This window comes from Physeter macrocephalus, chromosome 4 (assembly GCF_002837175.3).
Source record: "Physeter macrocephalus isolate SW-GA chromosome 4, ASM283717v5, whole genome shotgun sequence".
NCBI lineage: Eukaryota > Metazoa > Chordata > Mammalia > Artiodactyla > Physeteridae > Physeter > Physeter macrocephalus.
The window spans coordinates 42,169,073-42,189,649 of record NC_041217.1 but is presented as its reverse complement, the minus strand read 5'-3'; the positions used below and the strand labels follow the sequence as shown (position 1 = coordinate 42,189,649).

Sequence of the window (20,577 nt, the reverse complement as noted above, 5' to 3'; positions counted from 1 at the left end):
ATCACTTTGCTATACACATGCGTATGTAATGTGTTTATATATACTGTCCAGTGCAGGTAGGTGTGTGTAATTTTACTTATATATAAATAAAACAAGAACTAAGATACTGAATTGATGTGATCCCTAACAGAGAGGAAAGAAATGAAGTGAGCCCTATGGTTTCCTGAGCTTACTGCCTGGAGAGCTCCCAGGCCATGGCACTGAGAAGGGAACTCAGAAGAAAACCCAAGTGGAAGCTGAGAGACTCCCTAAGTTCAAGAAATGAAGCTGGGCATTCAGGATCGCCAAGGTAGCTAGGCTATAATACTGGGAAGAAGAGAGGTATACAAAGAGAAAATGCTACAGATCTGCAGAGGATTTGTTTCCCCTTGTGTATTCAGCAGAGTATCAATATGTAGTATGTGTGTGAGGAAACCACACAAAGCCAGGAAAGAACCATCTGAAATAATCAGAGGGAACAGTGCCTGTTGCTCAGGAAGGACTGGGAATAGCACCAATTCTCACATGCTAGACTTTAAATCACACTGTTTCTGGTAACTGAGTCCCAAGCAAATCTAAAGAATGTTTATTTTAAAAAATGGAAAAATATCCAGCACCCAAGAAGGCAAAATCCACATTGAACAATTTAATTAAAAACTACACAGGCAAAAAAAAAAAAAAAACTACACAGGCAAAGAAGCAGGAAAATATGAACCATATTGAAGAGAAGAATCAATCAACTGAAACCAATCTAGCTGACCCAGGTATCAGAATTAGTGGACAAAAATGTTAAGTTATTTTATATAACTGCATTCTATATGTTCAACAAGTAAAAAGATTAAATATAGAGACATGAAAGATAAGCCCTGAGACAGAGTTAGGCAGCCTAATCTATGTGTAACTGGAGTCACCCAAGGAGGTGGGGTGAAAGAAAAAATAATGGCCATAATCTTACAAAATCTGATGAAAACTATAAATACAGATGCAAAAGACTCAATGAAGTCCAAGCATAAGAAATATGAACTAAGCCATACCAAAGCACATCATAATAAAATTGTTCAAAACTAATGATAAAGAGAAAATCTGAAAAGCAATTAAGAGAAACAAACATTAAGAGTTAGAGCAGAGGGAATTCCCTGGCGGCCAGTGGTTAGGACTGCGTTTTTACTGCCAAGGGTGCGGGTTCAATCCCTGGTTTAAACTGAGAGGAACTAAGAGGTTTAAAAAAAGAAAAAAGAAAATTAGAGCAGAATCCTTGTTGGAAACCATGCAAGTGAGAAAATGTTGCAGCCACATGCTTAAAGTATTGAAAGAAAAAAGTGACAACCTAGAATTCTATATCCAGCAAAAATACTTTCAAAAATGACCAACAAGAGTTTCTCAGACTTAAGAAAGATGAAATAATTCATCATTAGCAGATCTACACTCTAAGAAATGTCAAGTCCTTCAAACAGCAGAAAAAAAAAGAAAAAAAAGTTACCAGACAGAAGGCTGGATCTACAGGAAAGAATGAACAGCACCAGAAATGGAACTAAGTAAGAAATGTATGAAAAACACTTTTTTATTATTTAAATATCTTTATCCCAGGAATGCAGAGGTGGTTTAACCTTCAAAACTCAACAGAGGCATTTCACCATATAGTAAACTAAAACAAACACACAATTATCTCAATATATGCAGAAGAAGTATCTGACAAAACACCCCTTTCCTGATAAAATCTCAGGAAACTAAGACTCAGCCTGATAAAGGGCATCTATTACAACCTATTAAAAAAATAAAGTCTATTAATAAAAAACAAAAACCTATAGCAACATCATACTTAATGGTAAAAGACTGAATGCTTAACCCATGTTCTAAAGAACAAAGGCTATCAACTCTCATCACTTCTGTTCAACACTGTCCTAGAATTTCTAAGCCAGTGCAGTAAGACAAGGGTGGGGAAGGAAGTCAGATGGGGAAAGATGAAATAAAACTGTCTATTTGCTGACATGATCATATACATAGAAAATCTGACTAAGTCTAAAAAAAGCTACTAGAACTAAGAAGAGAGTTAAGCAAGGTTATATACAAGGTCAATATATAAAAATCAATTATATCAGTGCATAGTAGCAAGGAACAATCAGAAATTAAAGTACAACTTATAACAGCAATTAAAACTAGGAAATACTTAGGGATATATCTGACAAAAATTGTGCAATATTTGTATACTGAAAACTACAAAACTTTTTTTTTTTTTTTGCGGTACACGGGCCTCTCACTGCTGTGGCCTCTCCCATGGCGGAGCACAGGCTCCAAACGCGCAGGCTCAGCGGCCATGGCTCACGGGCCTAGCCGCTCCGCGGCATGTGGGATCCTCCCGGACCGGGGCACGAGCCCATGTCCCCTGCATCGGCAGGCGGACTCTCAACCACTGCGCCACCAGGGAAGCCCCTGAAAACTACAAAACATTAAAGAAGACCTAGATAAATGGAGATAGGCCACGTCTGTGGGTCAAAAGACCCAATAATAAGATGTCGATTCTTGCCAAGTTTATCTGCAGATTCAAAGCAATCCCAAACAAAACCTCAGAGGGAATTTTTCTACAATAAGCAGAAGAATTTTAAAAAGAAAAATAATGTTGGAGGGCCAATGTCACCTGATTTCAAGACTTAAAAAGCAGCAATGAAGACACTGTAATAACAGTGTAAAACAGATAAACAGAACAGAATATAGAAAGATATACAAAACTTGGGACTTCCCTGGTGGTCCAGAGGATGAGATTCCGTGCCCCCAACGCAGGGGGCCCAGGGTTCCATCCCTGTTCAGGGAACTAGATCCCACATACCACAACGAAGATCCCACATGCCGCAACTAAGACCCAGTGCAGCTAGCTAGCTGAATGAATGAATACAAAAATACACAAAACTCAATGCAAAATGGACCAGAGCAAAGGGTACAAACTTGCAGTTAGAAGATGGGTTAAGTTCTGGAGAGCTAATGTACAGTATTATGATTATGGTCAACAATACTGTATATGTATTTCGAAGCTGCTAAGATCTTTTTTTTTTAAACATCTTTATTGGAGTATAATTGCTTTACAATGTTGTGTTAGTTTCTGCTTTATAACAAAGTGAATCAGCTATACATATACATATATCCCCATATCTCCTCCTTCTTGCGTCTCCCTCCTACCCTCCCTATCCCACCCCTCTAGGTGGTCACAAAGCCTCGAGCTGATCTCCCTGTGCTATGCGGCTGCTTCCTACTAGCCATCTATTTTATATTTGGTAGTATATTTAAGTCCACGCTACTCTCTCACTTCGTCCCAGCTTACCCTTCCCCCTTCCCATGCCCTCAAGTCCACTCTCTACTTCTGCATCTTTATTCCTATCCTGCCTCTAAGTTCTTCAGAACCTTTTTTTTTTTAGATTCCATATATGTTAGCATATGATATTTGTTTTTCTCTTTCTGACTTACTTCCCTCTGTATGACAGTCTCTAGGTCCATCCACCTCAGTACAAATAACTCAATTTCGTTTCTTTTTATGGCTGAGTAATATTCCATTGTATATATGTGCCACATCTTCTTTATCCATTCATCTGTCGATGGACACTTAGGTTGTCTCCATGACCTGGCTATTGTAAATGGAGCTTCAATGAACATTGTGGTACACGACTCTTTTTGAATTATGGTTTTCTCAGGGTATATGCCCAGTAGTGGGATTGCTGGGTCTTATGGTAGTTCTATTTAGCTTTTTAAGGAACCTCCATACTGTTCTCCATAGTGGCTGTATCAATTTACATTCCCCCCAACAGTGCAAGAGAGTTCCCTTTTCTCCACACCCTCTCCAGGATTTATTGTTTGTAGATTTTTTGAGCTAAGATCTTAAATGATAATTATGTACGTGATGTGTGGAGGTTTAAGCTAATGCTACAGTGGTAATCACACTGCAATATATAAATGCACAAAAATACACCTTAAACTTATATGACATATGTTAATAATATCTCAAATTTTTAAAAAAGGATCACAGACAAAAGGTAAAACCTGAAACTATAAAAACTTGTAGAGAAACCATAGGAGAAAATCTTTGTGACCCTGGGTTATATATAAAGACTTCTTAGATAGTACACTAAAAACACAATTCATAGGGAATTCCCTGGCAGCCCAGTGGTTAGGACTCAGAGCTTTCACTGCCAAAGGCGTGGGTTCAGTCCCTGGCTGGGGAACTAAGATCCCGCAAGCCACGTGTGGGGAGCGGGGGGCACAATCCATAAAAGATGAAATTTCTAAACTAGACTTTTGCCTTTTGAAAGTTCTCACGGTTGAGAATGAAAACACAAGCTACTGTCTGGGAAAAAACATCTGCAGATCATATATCTGACGAAACACTTTTATCCAGAATATGTACAAAACTCCCAGAACTCAATAATAAAACACATGACCGAATTATTTTTAAAGGGCACAGGATGTGACACTTCACCAGAGATACACAAGTGGCAAATAAGCACGTGTAAAGATATTCAGCATTTCAGCACCATTAGTATTTGGGAAATGCAAATTTAGACCACAGTAAGATACCTCCATACTTCTACTGTATTGGCTAAAACTACGGAATAATTATACCAAGTGTCAATAAGGATGTGGAAGAACTGGAACTCTCATAGCCTGCTCATGGGAATGTAAAATGGTATAACCACTTGGGAAAACAGTTTGGCAGCTTCTTAAAAAGGAAAAAAATCCCAAAACCATACGATCCCAATTCCTTTCCCAATGTTTATACAAGAAAATGAAAACATATGTCCATATGAAGACTCAGACTTGTACTCTGGTTCACAGTTTTATTTGTCATAGGCAAGCACTGGAAACAACCCAACTGTTCACGAACAGGTTAGTGGATAACCATATTGTGGTATATACATAAAGGGAATGAATACCCAAGCAATAAAAAAAGAATGAACTACTGATAAATGTAACAACATGGATAAATCTCAAAGTCATTATGGTGAAGGAAAGAAGCTAGACTCCCAACATATACACTACTGAATTCAACTGTGGATGAAAAATGTTGCCTCCCATATCAGTAAACAAAGGATGTTGCCAAAGGCCAACAAGCCAGCAGCTACAGCAGCCACCGCCAACTGTGCACCCTGAGGGGATCCAGGATGGAGAAAAGGAGGATACTGGCCCTAGAGAGTTACGGTGCCTATCAAAGGAATGATTTCAATAAGCCCAGACCCTTGCATCTTCCCATACTAGAGAAGAGCTAAATTCATTAACTTGAGACGTCTGGTTTTCTTTAATTAACCTTAACCTTTTTTGATGTTCCAACTACCTGGGTTTTGTTGCAAAACTTCTATATATCCTGGCTCCTCCCTTACCTCTTTGGACTAGTCCCTAAGAGCTACCCGAAAGGCTAACTTCCAGGCTTAAGTCTTCAGTTTTGTCCGCCAAATAAAACGTAATTCTCAACTTTTAGGTTGTGCTTTTTTTTCAGTCGACACTACAAAATGCAAATGCATCTGTGGTACAGGAAGCACATCAGTGATTGCCTATGGATAGGAACTGGGAGGAACAGAAGGAAATTTTTGTTGATATGTTCATTATCTTGACTGTGGTAAGAGTTTCACGATGTGTATATGCAAAGCATCAAATAGTATACTTTAAGTATGTGCAGTTTATTATATGTCAATAAAAAATATTTTTGAAAAGATCAAGGACCCCTAGATTCCAAGCAAACAAGAGGGATTAGAAATGAAGTTATTACAGATATTTACACAAATATATTGTAAGTGGAGTGTAGACTGCAAGGTATGATATTGTGATTTATAAGAAAATTATACTTGGTCTTCATCCCCACGCCTGACACAGGGCTAAAACCCTTGGAATTTCCTAAATAATAGGAGATAAAGGTATCTTTTGTTATTCATAACAAGCCCCTTACAACCACACCTGAGGATAAGTTAATGTAGTGACTCCAGGAAGGCCTCTAGGGGTGAGGGCTGGTTGCCAGGGGAATCAACCAAGTGATTAGAGGGCTGGAACTTTCAACACCATCCTCCTCTCCTCCAGGGAAAGGAGAGGAGCTGGAGGTTGAATTAATCACCACTGGCCAAAGATTTAATTAGTCATGCCTCCATTAAGGTTGGGAGCACTTCCTGGAGGATGAAGCTCCATAAACTACACAGGGACAAAAACTCATGTGCTTGGGACTCTTCTGGACCTTGCCCTGTACATCTTTTCATTCACTCCTATACCTTAATATCTTTGTAATAAACCAGTAATCTAGTAAGTAAATTGTTTTCCTGAGTTCTGTGAACTGCTCTAGCAAATTAATCAAACCTGATTTACAGCCAGCCAGCCAGCCAGTTAGCCAGCAGCATGGTTAACAATCATAACAATCTGGACTTTCAACTGGCATCTGAAGTATTCGGGGGGGGGACAGTCTTGTGGGACTGAGCCCTTATTAATCTCTGGGATATGATGCTATCTCTGGGTAGTTAGATCAGAATTGAGTTAAATTTCAGGGCACCCAGATAGTGGCTGGAGAATCTAACTGCTTGGTGTGGGGAACCCCACTCTCCACGTGGTGACCAGAAATGTCAGAAGTAAAGTAGAATATTAATATAGGAGATATACAGTAGTGGGTTTTTTTTTTTTTTTTTTTTTGGGCTGCATTTGGTCTTCCTTGCTGCGTGTGGGCTTTCTCTAGCTGCGGTGAGTGGGGGCTACTCTTTGCTGCAGTGTGTGAGCTTCTCTTGCTGTGGAGCATGGGCTCTAGGCGCGCGGGCTTCAGTAGTTGTGGCTCACAGGCTCCAGAGCGCAGGCTCAGCAGTTGTGGCGCACAGGCTTAGTTGCTCCACAGCATGTGGGATCTTCCTGGACCAAGGATTGAACCCGTGTCCCTGGCAATGGCAGGCGGATTCTTAACCACTGCCCCACCAGGGAAGTCCCTACAGTAGTGTTTTTAATTTGTACAAGGGAAGAGGGCAGGGATGGCAGGGAGGGAAACAGGCTGGCAAGATACGAAATTGGAGAAATCAGTAGCTCTGATAAGGAATAATGAAGAACAATGTAATAATACAGCTCATACCAGAGCAGAAAAAAAAAAATTGTCAGAACATAATAAACAAGGAATCAACAAACTGTTTTTGTTCCTGGGATTGATAAGAAAGTAGTTTAGGATTCCTGTGGCTACATAGTTAATAGACAAAACTAGAAATGTAGAAGAAAATCAACTGAAAGTGAAAAACAAACACACCTCTTATCAAACTATAAAACACAGAATCATATAATTCAAAGGAATGCTCTTAAGGACTTTCATTACCAGACAAAACAATATGTTTTAAAAGTTACCCAAAAAAGAGCAGAAAAATCAAATTAAAAAAAAAAAAGAATAATAACTACTGATAAATTCAAAAGCTGGCTCTTTTGTAAAAAAAAATATATATATAAATTAGCCGAATCACTCTAATTTTAAGTTAACACTAAGAATGAGAAAGATGATATAAAATACACACATGAAGAGAAGGCTTTGAAATAAGGGTTTTCTAGGAAAACAGAAATTACCAGATTTGGCTCAAAATAAACAGGTAAAAACAATGGAAAAAAAAAGTTGTCCAAAAGCTGCCCACCCCCAAAGTGTCTGGCCCAGGTGATTTCACAAGGGAATTCTGACATTAAACAGAGACAATTCACATGCTATTTACAATGAACTAAAGGCAGGCTTTGGCAAACTAAGGCCTATGGCCAAATCCAGCCTGTGGTCTGTTTTGTACGGCCTGGGTAGAGAGCTAAGAATAGTTTAGAACCCAGCAGCATAGCTTAAAACAAAGTCTAAGACTCTATCCTAAAAAAATACTAATGTGTGCAAAATACACATACACATAAGGATATTCATTACAATATGGTATGTGATAAAATTTATTTATAATCTATGTCAGTCATTAAGTGATCCATATTTTGAAACATTTACTGAACACCTACTATGTGTGCTATTCTGTGGACTGGAGATACAAGGGATAAGAATCTGCTCTCATGGGTCTTACTTTCTAGTTTGGTGATTCAAATAATAGGTAAATAAAATCATTTCAGATGGTGACAAGTGCCATAAATAAAACCAACAGGACAACATGAAAGGGCGGAAACTACTTTAGAAAGGGTGGAACTATTTTAGATAAGTTGATCACTAAAGGCCTCTCTGAGGAGAGAGCTTCTGACTTGGATCTAAAGGGGAAACTGGCAGCTTCAAGGTAGAAGAAAAACCAAATGCAAAGAACCTCCGGCCCTGATATGCTAACCATGTTCAAAAATATAAAAGCTGGGGAAGCAGAAGCTAGTAAGAAAGGGACAGTTGAAGGAAAGAAAGAAGGTTGGATGAGGTGGGCCTATTAGGATTAAAAATTTTATCTTTGAAACAATGGGAAACCACTGAATTCTGAGCAAAGGCTTGTCTTTGTTTTAAAAATAGCATTCTGGGAGTTCCCTGGTGGCCTAGTGGTTAGGATTCTGGGCTTTCACTGCCGTGGCCCAGGTTCAATCCTTGGTCAGGGAACTGAGAACCCCCAAGCTGTGCGGCATGGCCAAAAAAAAAAAAAACTTCTATTTTTTATATTACTACCCTGTCTCCTATGTACCTAAAAAGTCTAAATCATTAAGGGCTGAGGGTCAGTCTGCAAAAACAAAGCTTTTTGAATAACACACCCACTTTCTCTGTTTAAGGAAAGAGAAAGTAAACATCTCTCTAAATTCAAGGTTCTATAACTGAGCAATGCTGGTAAGAAACTAGCATTTTTTTCACTGAAATTAGATGTAGCAAAACATGCACCTACATTTTCTGAATTTTGAACAATAAATACATATTACCTTTTTGACCAAAAAAAAATTTAAGATGGAAGAAAGGAAGAAAAAGAAAAAAAAAAAGGAAGCCAGTGCTTTTAAAGCCAACAGACTTGTTTCCAAAACGTCTGAGGGAAATTTGGAAGGCAGCAGTTTACCATAATATAAACATCAACTTTTTGAAATGAAAGAATAACGAAACAGTGGTAACAAAAAGATGGTTTTCATGAAAGGATAGGTATTGTAGGCTGAAAATTTGTGGGAAAAAAAATCTGTAAGGGATTTCCACATCAAGAGGAGATTAGGTACCACCTCTAAAATTCCATCAGTGCCAAAAATTGTAAGATTCTAAGGTGACTCACCTATGATTACAAAAGAATTAAAAGTATTCGATACCAAAAATATTAAGTGATATTTAAAATCTAGCATATTTGTGGGGGGGAGGAACCTCATACTTTTGCAAATCATCAATTTGCAAAATTCAATTAAATGACAGAATCATAATCTTTCTGGCCTCTATGGGCTTCTATGTATCCAGCCTCTATTTACCGCTTTCCTCCTTATTCTTATGGTGATTGTTTAGATCCTCTGGGAAACATAGCACAATGTCCCACTCAAACTGTTAACATTAAAAAGAAACTGCAACCATTTCCAGATGAGCGTGCTGGACACATTCAACAAATGTTTTATTGAACAAATAAAGGAAGAATATATACTAATAATAGTCAAGTATCACATAAAAATATAAAAATAAAGAGCTTCTGTGTAAACCATTTTCACTGGTTTCTGTGACTGACATCTGCCTCATTTTTTTTCCCTATCCCTCTACATAAATGTTAACTGCTTTTGTCAGCTCTCTCTTCTCTACGTGCTTACCTCTTTAGCCATCTCATCTACTGTTCACTGCTTCAGTAAGGATAATTCCCAACCAAATCCTTCCTTCAAGCTACAATCTTTAGACATTCATTTTTAATTGAGTATAGAACAAAACATCTTCACTTAAGTTTCTTGACAGAACTACACACTAAAAATGTTTAATTCTGCCATCCACGCAAAAAAAAAAAAAAAAAAATTTACCCAGTGCCTACTAATCAGGCACACTAGGAACAAATGAAAAAGAGACATGCTGATCTCATCAACTGAGTGGAGATTTGAGAAGGCTGGAAAAGATTTGCAAAGAACTGGGAGAAAAGACAGCCAACTAGTAAAACGAGGCATTGACAGGCAGCACTGAAACCTGAGTAGAAGCTGGAAACCAGGGATATACAGTATTCCCAAGCCTGTGCAGTTTGAAGACTGTTAACAATGTCCAGCAGCATGTCTAGGAGTAGGGAGTGGTGGGAGGCACAAAGCATCTGGATGGAATAAGCAAATAGAGTTGTGCCAGGCAGGTGTAAAGAAAAGCAAGGGAGATGAGGATACTGCCAGGAGAATGGTTAGATTAACATTTCATGGAAGTCTAAATCAGAGAGTGAAGTAAGACAAGCTGGGAAAAAATAAGGAGGAGAGAGAGGAGAAGGAACTGGAAATTTCAAAAAGATTAAATAAAAGCTCTTAACAGTAGTGATTATCGAATGCTTGCTGAGTCAAGCTTACTATAGATTGCTCTATTCATTTAATAAAAACAGGAGAAAATGTACTGAATGAGAAAAGTGGGAGGCATAGGAGCTTGTGATTTGAATGTAACGTTTCAGGTAATGACAGGGTTTAGACCAAGACATTAAAGGTCAAGAACATATAATATGCGTGAGTGTGTGCATAGGTACATGTACACACACAGAGAATGGTAAAACAAATACAGTAAACTATTAACAATCAGGGAATACGGATGAACGAATATGGAAATTCTCTGTATTATTTTTACAACATTTCTTTGAGATTAAGACTATCCAACCCCCCAAAAAGTCTAAAAGCTTATCTGCTTTCCCAAACATGTTCTTCCCAATTTCACCATAACCATTTTCCCTAACCTCTAGTTTAAAACCCTGAATAATCTTTGATATTTATTTCTCCCATTTCTAACATAAAGAGGGATCCAATTTCTATACATTCTAATTTTGTAATGTCTCTTGAAGCCAAATTTTTTAAACCTGAGCTCTAGAGATTTAGAATGTAAAAATATCAGACTGGAAATAAGAAGAGCTCAAAGCCCAAGTCACCAAAACTTACCAATGAAGAAACAACCTTAGAGAAGTAAAACTCATAAGGCTAGGAAGTGATGGAGCCAAGATTATTGTCAAAGCCAGTAACCAAGATAACCTCACCATATGAAAATCAGAACTCAATTTTCATTACAGAAGAGATAAGCACCAAATCTTTAAAATACATAATAATAAATAGCATGTCATTTGAGGTTAAGATATTTTACGATTCAAGATTTTCATATCAAAACTTAACTCTGGGGACTTCCCTGGTGGTGCAGTGGTTAAGAATCCGCCTGCCAATGCAGGGGACATGGGTTCGAGCCCTGGTCCGGGAAGATCCCACATGCTGCGGAGTAACTAAACCCATGTGCCACAACTACTGAGCCTATGCTCTAGAGCCCACCAGCCACAACTACCGAGCCCACGTGCCACAACTTCGGAAGCCCACGCACCTAGAGCCCGTGCTCCGCAAGAAGAGAAGCCACCGCGATGAGAAGCCCGTGCACTGCAATGAAGAGTAGCCCCTGCTTGCTGCAACTAGAGAAAGCCCGTGAGCAGCAATGAAGACCCAACACAGCCAAAAAATTAATTAATTAAAAAAAAAAAGTACCCCGTTACAATACAGAGTTGAGTATCAGGGATAAAAAAATTAAAACAAAACATAGTAATATCTCAATTAATGAATGTATTCCAACTGTTGTAGAAACATTATTTTGAAGTGTAACAATGTAAAAAGCATAAAAATCAATGCACTATAGACTGTAAAAGGGGGGGTTACTATGAACTGAACTGTGTCCCCCCAAAATTCATATGTTGAAGCCCTAACTACAAATGTAATAGAAAGTATTTGGAGCTGGGACCTTTGGGAGGTAATTAGGGTTAAGTGAGGTGATGAGCGTGGGGCCTCATAATGGGATTAGTTCTCTTATAAGAGGAAGAGACATCAGAGCTCTCTCTCAGCCATGCGAGGACTCTGCTAGAAGGCATTCGGCCAAACCCGACTACACTGGCACCGTGATCTTGGACTTCCAGCTTTCAGAACTGTGAAAAATAAGTTTCTGTTTTTTAATCCTCCTCGCCTATGGTATTTTCTCATGGAAGCTGGAGCTAACAAAGATAGAGGGGATTGATGTATTAACTTCAGAAAACAGCATTTTATCACTCAAATTTTAACTAAATTTTCCATTTAAAATAAAAAAGTCAAGACATTCACCACACTCCTCTAAGTTCCAGGTCAATCAGCATTCACAAAATATTACCTTTAAAAAAATTTTTTTAATTAATTTTTATTGGACTATAGTTGATTTCTAATGTAAAATATTACCTTTTAAAAAGTTTACTTTTGATTAACTCCCCCCCCCAAGTTTGACTTGAAACACATTAATCAAAGTACTAGTCTTTATACACTCCTCCTTAAATACAAATGAGGATCATAGAATATTTGAGGCTGAAAATTATTTTATATTCCAGTTAAGTCAATATGAAGTAACGTGACCAGAAAAACTAATATATTGGACCCTGTCCTTTTCAAAGCCTTTTGTCAAAAACTTGAATAAAGACCTGGAAAGTAGACACCACATATGACACAAACATCTGAAAGAGTAACAATGCACTTAATGACTTTCTTAAGATTTAATGACTTTCTTGGAATGCTGGATAGAATTAAATTGGATTTAAGAATAAGTAGTTAGTAATAGCTCAAGAACTGAATTTCATAAATACAGAATACAGACCCAGCCTGTTCATATAAAACAGGACAGTTAGTGACAGCTAGTAGTGTAACAGCACTGCTTTACAAAAATTGCTACTTTGATAGAAATCTAATGCACAAATCTGGAATTGTGACAGTTCTACTGAATCTTGTGTTTATCACATTGTTTAGAGCATAACACTCAATTCTGGTCTTCATTAAGACAAACATTAAAAACAAACTAAATTGGATACAAAAGAAAAACTTCATAACTGTTCAGTTTACCCATAGGTGGAAACAAGTTATATCTTAAACTCATTCTCTACTTTCACCATTAGCCAAGCAACCCAAAGAGCTGTGAAATGAAGTGACAAGTAATTTTGCTGAGGCACAAAATGCCACAATGCCATGAGGTATGTGAGAGAAGGATGCTTCTAGGAAATAAGCTTAGACATCTCTCCCTATCTCTCCTGCTGTCTCATCCCCAGTTTGTTTTGTTTTTTAGAGAAACAGTAACTCTCCTGAAGAGATACATAACTGTTTCTTTGTAGGAAAAACAGAGCTCTGAAAAGAAAGCCAAATCCTCGTGCAGATGATGGAAGCCAAGAGAAAGTGAAGAGGTTTGAATGCTATCATGGTGTTCAAATATTTGGAAATTTAGAAGATCTTAAAATATGACTGACTGTTAAAGGTTGACTACAGTGTCTTCCTGGGCACCAGATATGTTCAAGCAACAGCAAGATAAGCCTTTATCAGAAATATTTTAAAACGTAACTTCTGCTTTGAGTGACAGGTTGAACTGGTCAACTTCTAAGGTCACTTCCATTGCTAATTGTTATAATCACTTAGTAATTCTAAAGTCAGAGTGACATAACACTATTTGCAGCAACATGGATGGACCTAGAGATTATCATACTAAGTGAAGTAAATCAGACAGAGAAAGACAAATATATAATATCACTTACATGTGGAATCTTCACAAAACTGATACAAATGAACTGATTTACAAAACAGAAATAGACTCACAGACATAGAAAACAAACATGGTTACCAACGAGGAAAGGGTCGGGGGATAAATTAGGAGTTTGGGATTAACAGATACACACTACTATATATAAAAGAGAAACAACAAGGATCTACTGTACAGCACAGAGAACTGTATTTGCCATCTTATAATAACCCATAATGGAAAAAAATCTGAAAAAGAATATATATATGTGTGTATAAGTGAGTCACTTTGCTATACACCTGAAACTAATACAACATTGTAAATCAACCACACTTCAAATAAAAAAAATAAAAAAAATAAAGTTAGAGTGACATCCAATATTTTTAAGATCATCTGCTATTATAATAGTAAAGCTAAGAATATCACCACGTTGACTGCCTCTACTACAAATAGCACTACAGCAAAAGCATTAAAAATTGTCATTTTTAAAAACAAAGTGTAATACAAATAAATCTGTTGCAGTTTTAATCAAAATGGTAGAAGGGCTCAGACTGTTCTTAGAAACTGAAATATGTGAATTAAGTTTCTGGGGCCAAGAAAGTCTTATCAGAAAAGAAATGTAGCTATCATATCTTCGGTATTATTAATTACTATCCCAGCAAAGTAAAGCTGTGTGTCTAACACTTACTCTATAAGGTGACTGCCAGAGCACCCTTTTGGACAACTTGTAGTATTTTAAAACTGTTCGTATTACACAATTACTTCTCTTACAACAGATTCAGTTTAAATCCCAGCTCTAACATTTAGTAGCTAGGTATTTTTATAGCATAATAGTGGCATACACATATTATGGCATAAGCATTTCCACAGTCATTAAATACAATCCTGAATTTTTATTTCCTCATCTGTTGGCTATATCTTCTAGTCTGTTGTGAGGTTTAAGTGTGTATAAAGCTGTTAGATAGTGTCTGGTACTTAATAATGAGCTTAATAAACGGTAATAACATTTTCAAAACTTATACATAGTAAATAAAAACTAATGCATAAATAATTTCTTAGTCAACTTTATTATTTGAAAGGCAAATATGTTGGATTTTATGGGAAAAAAAGAGAAGCATTCTGTTCAAGATGCTCATCCAACATCATGAATTATTCTAAACCTTTCATATAACTAAAGGGCTGCCTTTAAGGGTTGGAATTGTAAGGTTTAAATTTTTAAGTGTAGAGAATTGGTTAGCATCCCTCCCCACCAAGCACTGGCTCTATTCCTCTACCATTAAAACGATCTGTCTTGAGACATGTTAACCTACCCATCTCTTTCTCCTACTTTCTACTTTCATTTTTTTCCATGTTTTCAAATTTGTCATAAATATAACTATACAACCAAAGAAATTTATTTATTTATTTTTTGGTCAGGTCAGGAAATCAAGCAATCAGCACATATAAGCTATTCTTGACTTTTCAATCCTTACTGAATAGTTCTTTCTTCATCAGGAGAGATATTTTGTGTCTCCAAAATGTCAGAAGACTCTGATTCTACAGTTGGGAGATATTTCGTCTTTCTACATTCTGTATCCTAATTGTGGTGTGGGCTACATGTAACTACACATATCAAAAAATCCAATTTTTCTTAATCAAAATTTTAACACTTATACAGCAATATAACCAACCTTCCACATCTCTGTCGAAAGGCTTATTTCAATAACATCCTTTCCCTGCTTTTAAAATAAAATTCCTCTATCTGTCCCATTTCAGAAGTAATTCTCCATATAATGTTCAATTAAGATCTACAAAGTTTAAACCTAACATTAAAAACAGTTACTTAAAAATACAGGCCAAGGGACTTCCCTGGTGGCACAGTGGTTAAGAATCCACCTGCCGGGCTTCCCTGGTGGCTCAGTGGTTGAGGGTCCGTCTGCCGATGCAGGGGACACGGGTTCGTGCCCCGGTCCGGAAGATCCCACATGCTGTGGAGCGGCTGGGTCTGTGAGCCATGGCCGCTGAGCCTGCGCCTCGGGAGCCTGTGCTCCGCAACGGGAGAGGCCACAACAGTGAGAGGCCCGCGTACCTCAAAAAAAATATAAAGTAAAATAAAATCCACCTGCCAACGCAGGGGACACGGGTTTGATCCCTGGTCCGGGAAGATCCCACATTCTGCAGAGCAACTAAGCCCATGTGCCACAACTACTGAGTCTGCGCTCTAGAGCCAAAGAGCCACAGCTACTGAGCCCTCGTGCCACAACTACTGAAGCCCACACGCCTAGAGCCTATGCTCTGCAACGAGAAGCCACCGCAATGAGAAGCCCGCGCACCACAACGAAGAGTAGCTCCCGCTCGCCACAGCTAGAGAAAGCCTGCGCGCAGCACAGAAGACCCAACACAGCCAAAAAAATAAGCTCAAACATCAAAATAAATAACATTAAAAATATATACATATACAGGCCAAGCAACAATAGTCATATTGCCAAAAATGTAAATTGTAATTGCAACTGAAAAAGTATAAAGTGGTTTTTTTTGAAGATTAAAATGTTAAGTATAGTTTTACTCATATATTCTCTTTCCTCTTTGAAAGCTGATAATCTACATATGATATTTTAATAAACATTATTTGTTTCCAAATTACTAGAAACACTTAATAAGTTACAATGCCCATCTTTAAAATACACTGGATAAACTGGAATTCTGTACTTGCTGTTGGGCAACTACTTAACCCATTTTCAAAATAAGTTCTAAGCTTTCTGTTCCTAGTGACCATTTCTCCAGTCTCCCAAATGTTTTTGATGTTGTTCTAAACATATCCTTAATATGTCTCCTTAAGGAGCCTTTCAGAGCACTGGCCTCCACAGGGGCCTCTGTACAAATAGAAAAACACACCCTCTGGGAAGATACAGGTACTCATCTTGGTGAGAGGGCTGACGTCTTGGGAGGGAGAAGAGAAGTGGAGGCACAATTTCCGCTGGAGGCCTAGCCAGGGCACAGGACTCTGAAAGCAGATCAAGGGCTAGATTTCAGTCCTTGTTGCCTCCTTCAGCCAGGCATCTTTGTGCAGTGCACAAATGGTACAACCATATACAGCAGCCCTGCACTTTCAGATTATTCATTAGGAAAGGAGGAAGAAAGATCGATTAACTTCCCGAGACACCCATTCTCTAACTACATATGCACCATGAGCAGATCTTCCAATCTCACTGAGAACCTATCCTCCCTTTACCTTCAACTTTCTACTTTTCATGCGTCCCTTTTGTTTTAAATGTGGTTAAGACTCATGTGATATCAAAGAATATTAAACTCAAAAAGTATAAGAAACACATTTAATGTGATCTTTGTAACAATCCTCTAAGATAGGGGAAACAGGTATTATCCTTATTTTCTAGATGAATACAGTGTATCCACAACTTGAAGAAGCCAAGTCACTTGCCCCCAAGTGACAAAAGGATTAACCCCAGATTTTCAAACTCCTAGTCCAGAGCTCATGTTGAGTATTCAACACACCTAAAAATCAAGAGGTCTCACTACTTATTCCTCCCTGCTTATAACCTTTCAGCCTCATTATTTGACTTAAATTCTCTTAGGGTCACCAAGGATCACTCAAGCCAAATCCAAGAGCCGTTTCTCACATATTTTTCTGAACTCTGCTACATTTGGCGGCCACAATCCTATTTTAGAGATTTTCCTTTTCCACCCTGATTTCTGTAGTGACTTCTTTGTTAAGTTATTCATTCTTGTTCTCCTTCTCTTGCCATAGATTGTCTTGGACATCCTGTTACATTTCTCTGTCTAAATAAACCCACTCCACTTTGCAGTTCATCCTGGAAATGGTTGTCCCAAGCATGTAGTTAAGGGTCTAATTTATTTCTCTACTCCTGTAATGCTGCCATTTCCTGTTTGATGAATCTATTCTATTTTTAGGCTTTCATCACTTCTGGCCTTCATTAACTCCAACTGCTGCCTGATCCTATGCAGTATTCATTTCTTATAGCAGTTATGTCCCAAAGGGTGTGATACAAATGAGTACTGATGGTATATTAGATGATTTTAAGTAGCCCATAGAGGAATATTTAAAATTACATGTTTACTTTAACACATGTTGGGGGGAAAAAACTCTTCCACCAAATAATCACATAAATTTTTCTTTTAAACTCACTTAATTAAAAGATAGTAAGCTGAATTAAAGAAAAATATTGACAGATGGTTTGAAGATAAAGCAAAAATTGTGAATGACTAAAGTTTGAGAAACACTGGCCACTGGGAAATCCATGTAGTATAGAAGTTAAGCACTCAGGCTCTGGGTCAATAATTCGAATCTCACCTACTAGCTAAGTAACTTTGAACAAATTACTACATCTCTTTAAATCCAGTTTTCTAGTTGTGTAATGGGAATAAAATAATCCACATTCTAGGCTTATTGTATGGAATGAAAGAGATAATCCTCAAAGTGTTCTTAGCTCAGTGCCTGGCATGGTAAGTGCTCACTAAATATTAATAATTACAATTATTCTTAGTCCCTCCTGGCCATCATGCCTTTACTTGTAACCAACTGGGCACTCGACCTATACTATGGACAATTTTCCATATATGTATTTTCTGCCCCAAATTTCCATTACCTGTCTGTATATCTTTATTTTTATATTCTGGTATGAATCCAAAGATCACATGATAACTTTTAATATTAATCCTTAAGAGTGTGAACATCTTGGCAGTACGAACCAAAAGCCATTTTCCTCTCATGTACTGTGCCTTACAAAATTAAAAGAATCTGTAATGTTTGTTGAATAAATCTAAAAATTAGTAAGGATAATCTGATGCAAAACAATCTCACAATGTACAGAACATAAACACAAACTATTTGAAGGCATCTGATACTATTCTAATAGGTAAATAAAGGGGGAAAAATAACTGGGGTATTCTTTTGCTCCACTAAGACATTTGTCAGTTGAACCTTAGTTGTGGGTCTAATCTTTCTGTTTCCTAATCTCATTTATTCAATAACATATAATAAACTCTAGATACATGCCAACCACTGTACAAAGTGATAAGACACGGAAACAGTGTAGTAAAGGAAAACAGACTAATATCAGAACGCAGACAAGTAAACAGAAAACTACTATATAATGTTATGTAAATAATACCTAGTATTGGGGCTTCCCTGGTGGTGCAGTGGTTTAGAATATGCCTGCCAATGCAGGGGACACGGGTTCAAGCCCAGGTCCTGGAGGATCCCACATGCCGCAGAGCAACTAAGCCGCCTGTGTGCCACAAGTACTGAGCCTGTGCTCTAGAGCCCGCGAGCCACAACTACTGAGCCCGCATGCCACAACTACTGAAGCCCGCGTGCCTAGAGCCCGTGCTCCACAACAAGAGAAGCCACCACAATGAGAAGCCTGTGCATCGCGACGAAGAGTAGCCCCCGCTCACCGCAACTAGAGAAAGCCCGTGCGCAGCAATGAAAACCCAACGTAGCCAAAAATAAATAAATTTTTAAAAAACCCCAATAGTGTTTTTTTAATACTAGATGTGCTTCACAAATGCTGATTATGTCCTGCTCTTCTTTAATGTAGAGCACCTAGCAGCACCACACATGGGTGAGTATATTACATTGACAGTAATTATTCCATTGCTATCTTGTGTTCAACTCTAGGTATAGGCTAACCCCATAAAATTTTTTGTCAACTAGACAACTGTTGAAACTCAGTAATAGCCCTTGTTCTGATCTGCCAGAAAATATGTGCACACAAAGGCCCCAAAATGTGACAGGCATTCTGTCAATCTAGAGCAAAATAATGACTAGAAATATAACTGGCAAAAAGGTCAGACTATATTTAGCCTTTGGGGAAGGGGGGAGGACACACATAAAATAAAAAATTTACTGAAATCACCCTCTCTACAGAACATTTTACCCCAAACGATGTCCTGACTGATGCATCAACGGCATTACTGAGAATTTTAAAATGTTATGACTCAAAACTAACTTATTAATTCTCAAGACTTCTAAGCAACAGTTAACACAGACTGAGACAAGCTTTCATTGTGTCAGCCTATTCATAAGATGACAAGGCTTGCTTTACTGAAAGTATTAGTCATAACTCAGGCAGACACAACTTCTGGATCTCCTTCATGGTAAGAATAGGGTTCTAAACCAGTTTGTGTCAACATTTTATGAATGATCAATTCGTGCCTTACACAAATATGGCATAAATAGCATCTGAAAAACGAGTTCCTCAACTGAATTACAAACCGAAGTGGTGTTTGGGGGCTGGAGGAAGAAGGAAACCACTTGGAGGGAGAGGAGAACATAATATAATCTTCAAAGACATTTTACCATAAGGATGGTGGGGTGGGGTAGGGGTAGAGGGGAGACAGGGACTTGAATGAGGCAGAACTTCTGTATTTTCAGCTATGCCCAATATACTGAACCCAGGGGTACTGACTCTAGAACATGAAGAAATCTTTAAGAAACAAAACCCAATATATAAGTGTAAAAAAAAAAAAAAAAAAAAAAATTTAAGTCTAAAAAAGCCTTAAAAAAAAAAAAAAGGAAAACTATTTCTTAAGTTCTCCATTCTGAGAATATACAGGTTACCCACTGCTTGGAAGAAAAGTATTTTCTTCTACCAGTATTCTGTCATTCTCCTTCCACTACTAGTTGACCTTTTACTATGTACTAAGCACAGTAATAAGCTCTATACATACATTATCTGTGATAAACCTACAGCAAGCCTTTGAAGGAGTTACTGCTATCATCATCTCCATTTTACAGATGAGGAAATATTTTATCAATAATATAGGCCAGGGCTTCCCTGGTGGCGCAGTGGTTGAGAGTCCGCCTGCCGATGCAGGGGACACGGGTTCGTGCCCCGGTCCGGGAGGATCCCACGTGCCGCGGAGCGGCTGGGCCGGTGAGCCAAGGCCGGTGAGCCTGCGCGTCCGGAGCCTGTGCTCCGCAACGGGAGAGGCCACAGCAGCGAGAGGCCCGCGTACCGCAAAAAAAAAAAAAAAAA

General features: G+C 38.1%; 1 protein-coding gene across 20 annotated transcripts in view; it reads right to left on the bottom strand.

Moving 5' to 3' along the window:
- PRRC2C (proline rich coiled-coil 2C) overlaps positions 1-20,577 on the bottom strand; it is a 95,239-nt gene that overhangs the window by 72,220 nt on the left and 2,442 nt on the right. The window contains exon 2 of one of the 20 annotated variants that reach the window (XM_007118987.4): positions 16,454-16,562. The exons of the other annotated variants lie outside the window; for them this stretch is intronic. The gene's annotated coding sequence lies outside the window, so the exon portion shown is untranslated. The remainder of the gene's footprint in view (positions 1-16,453; positions 16,563-20,577) is intronic. 20 annotated transcript variants of the gene reach the window in all.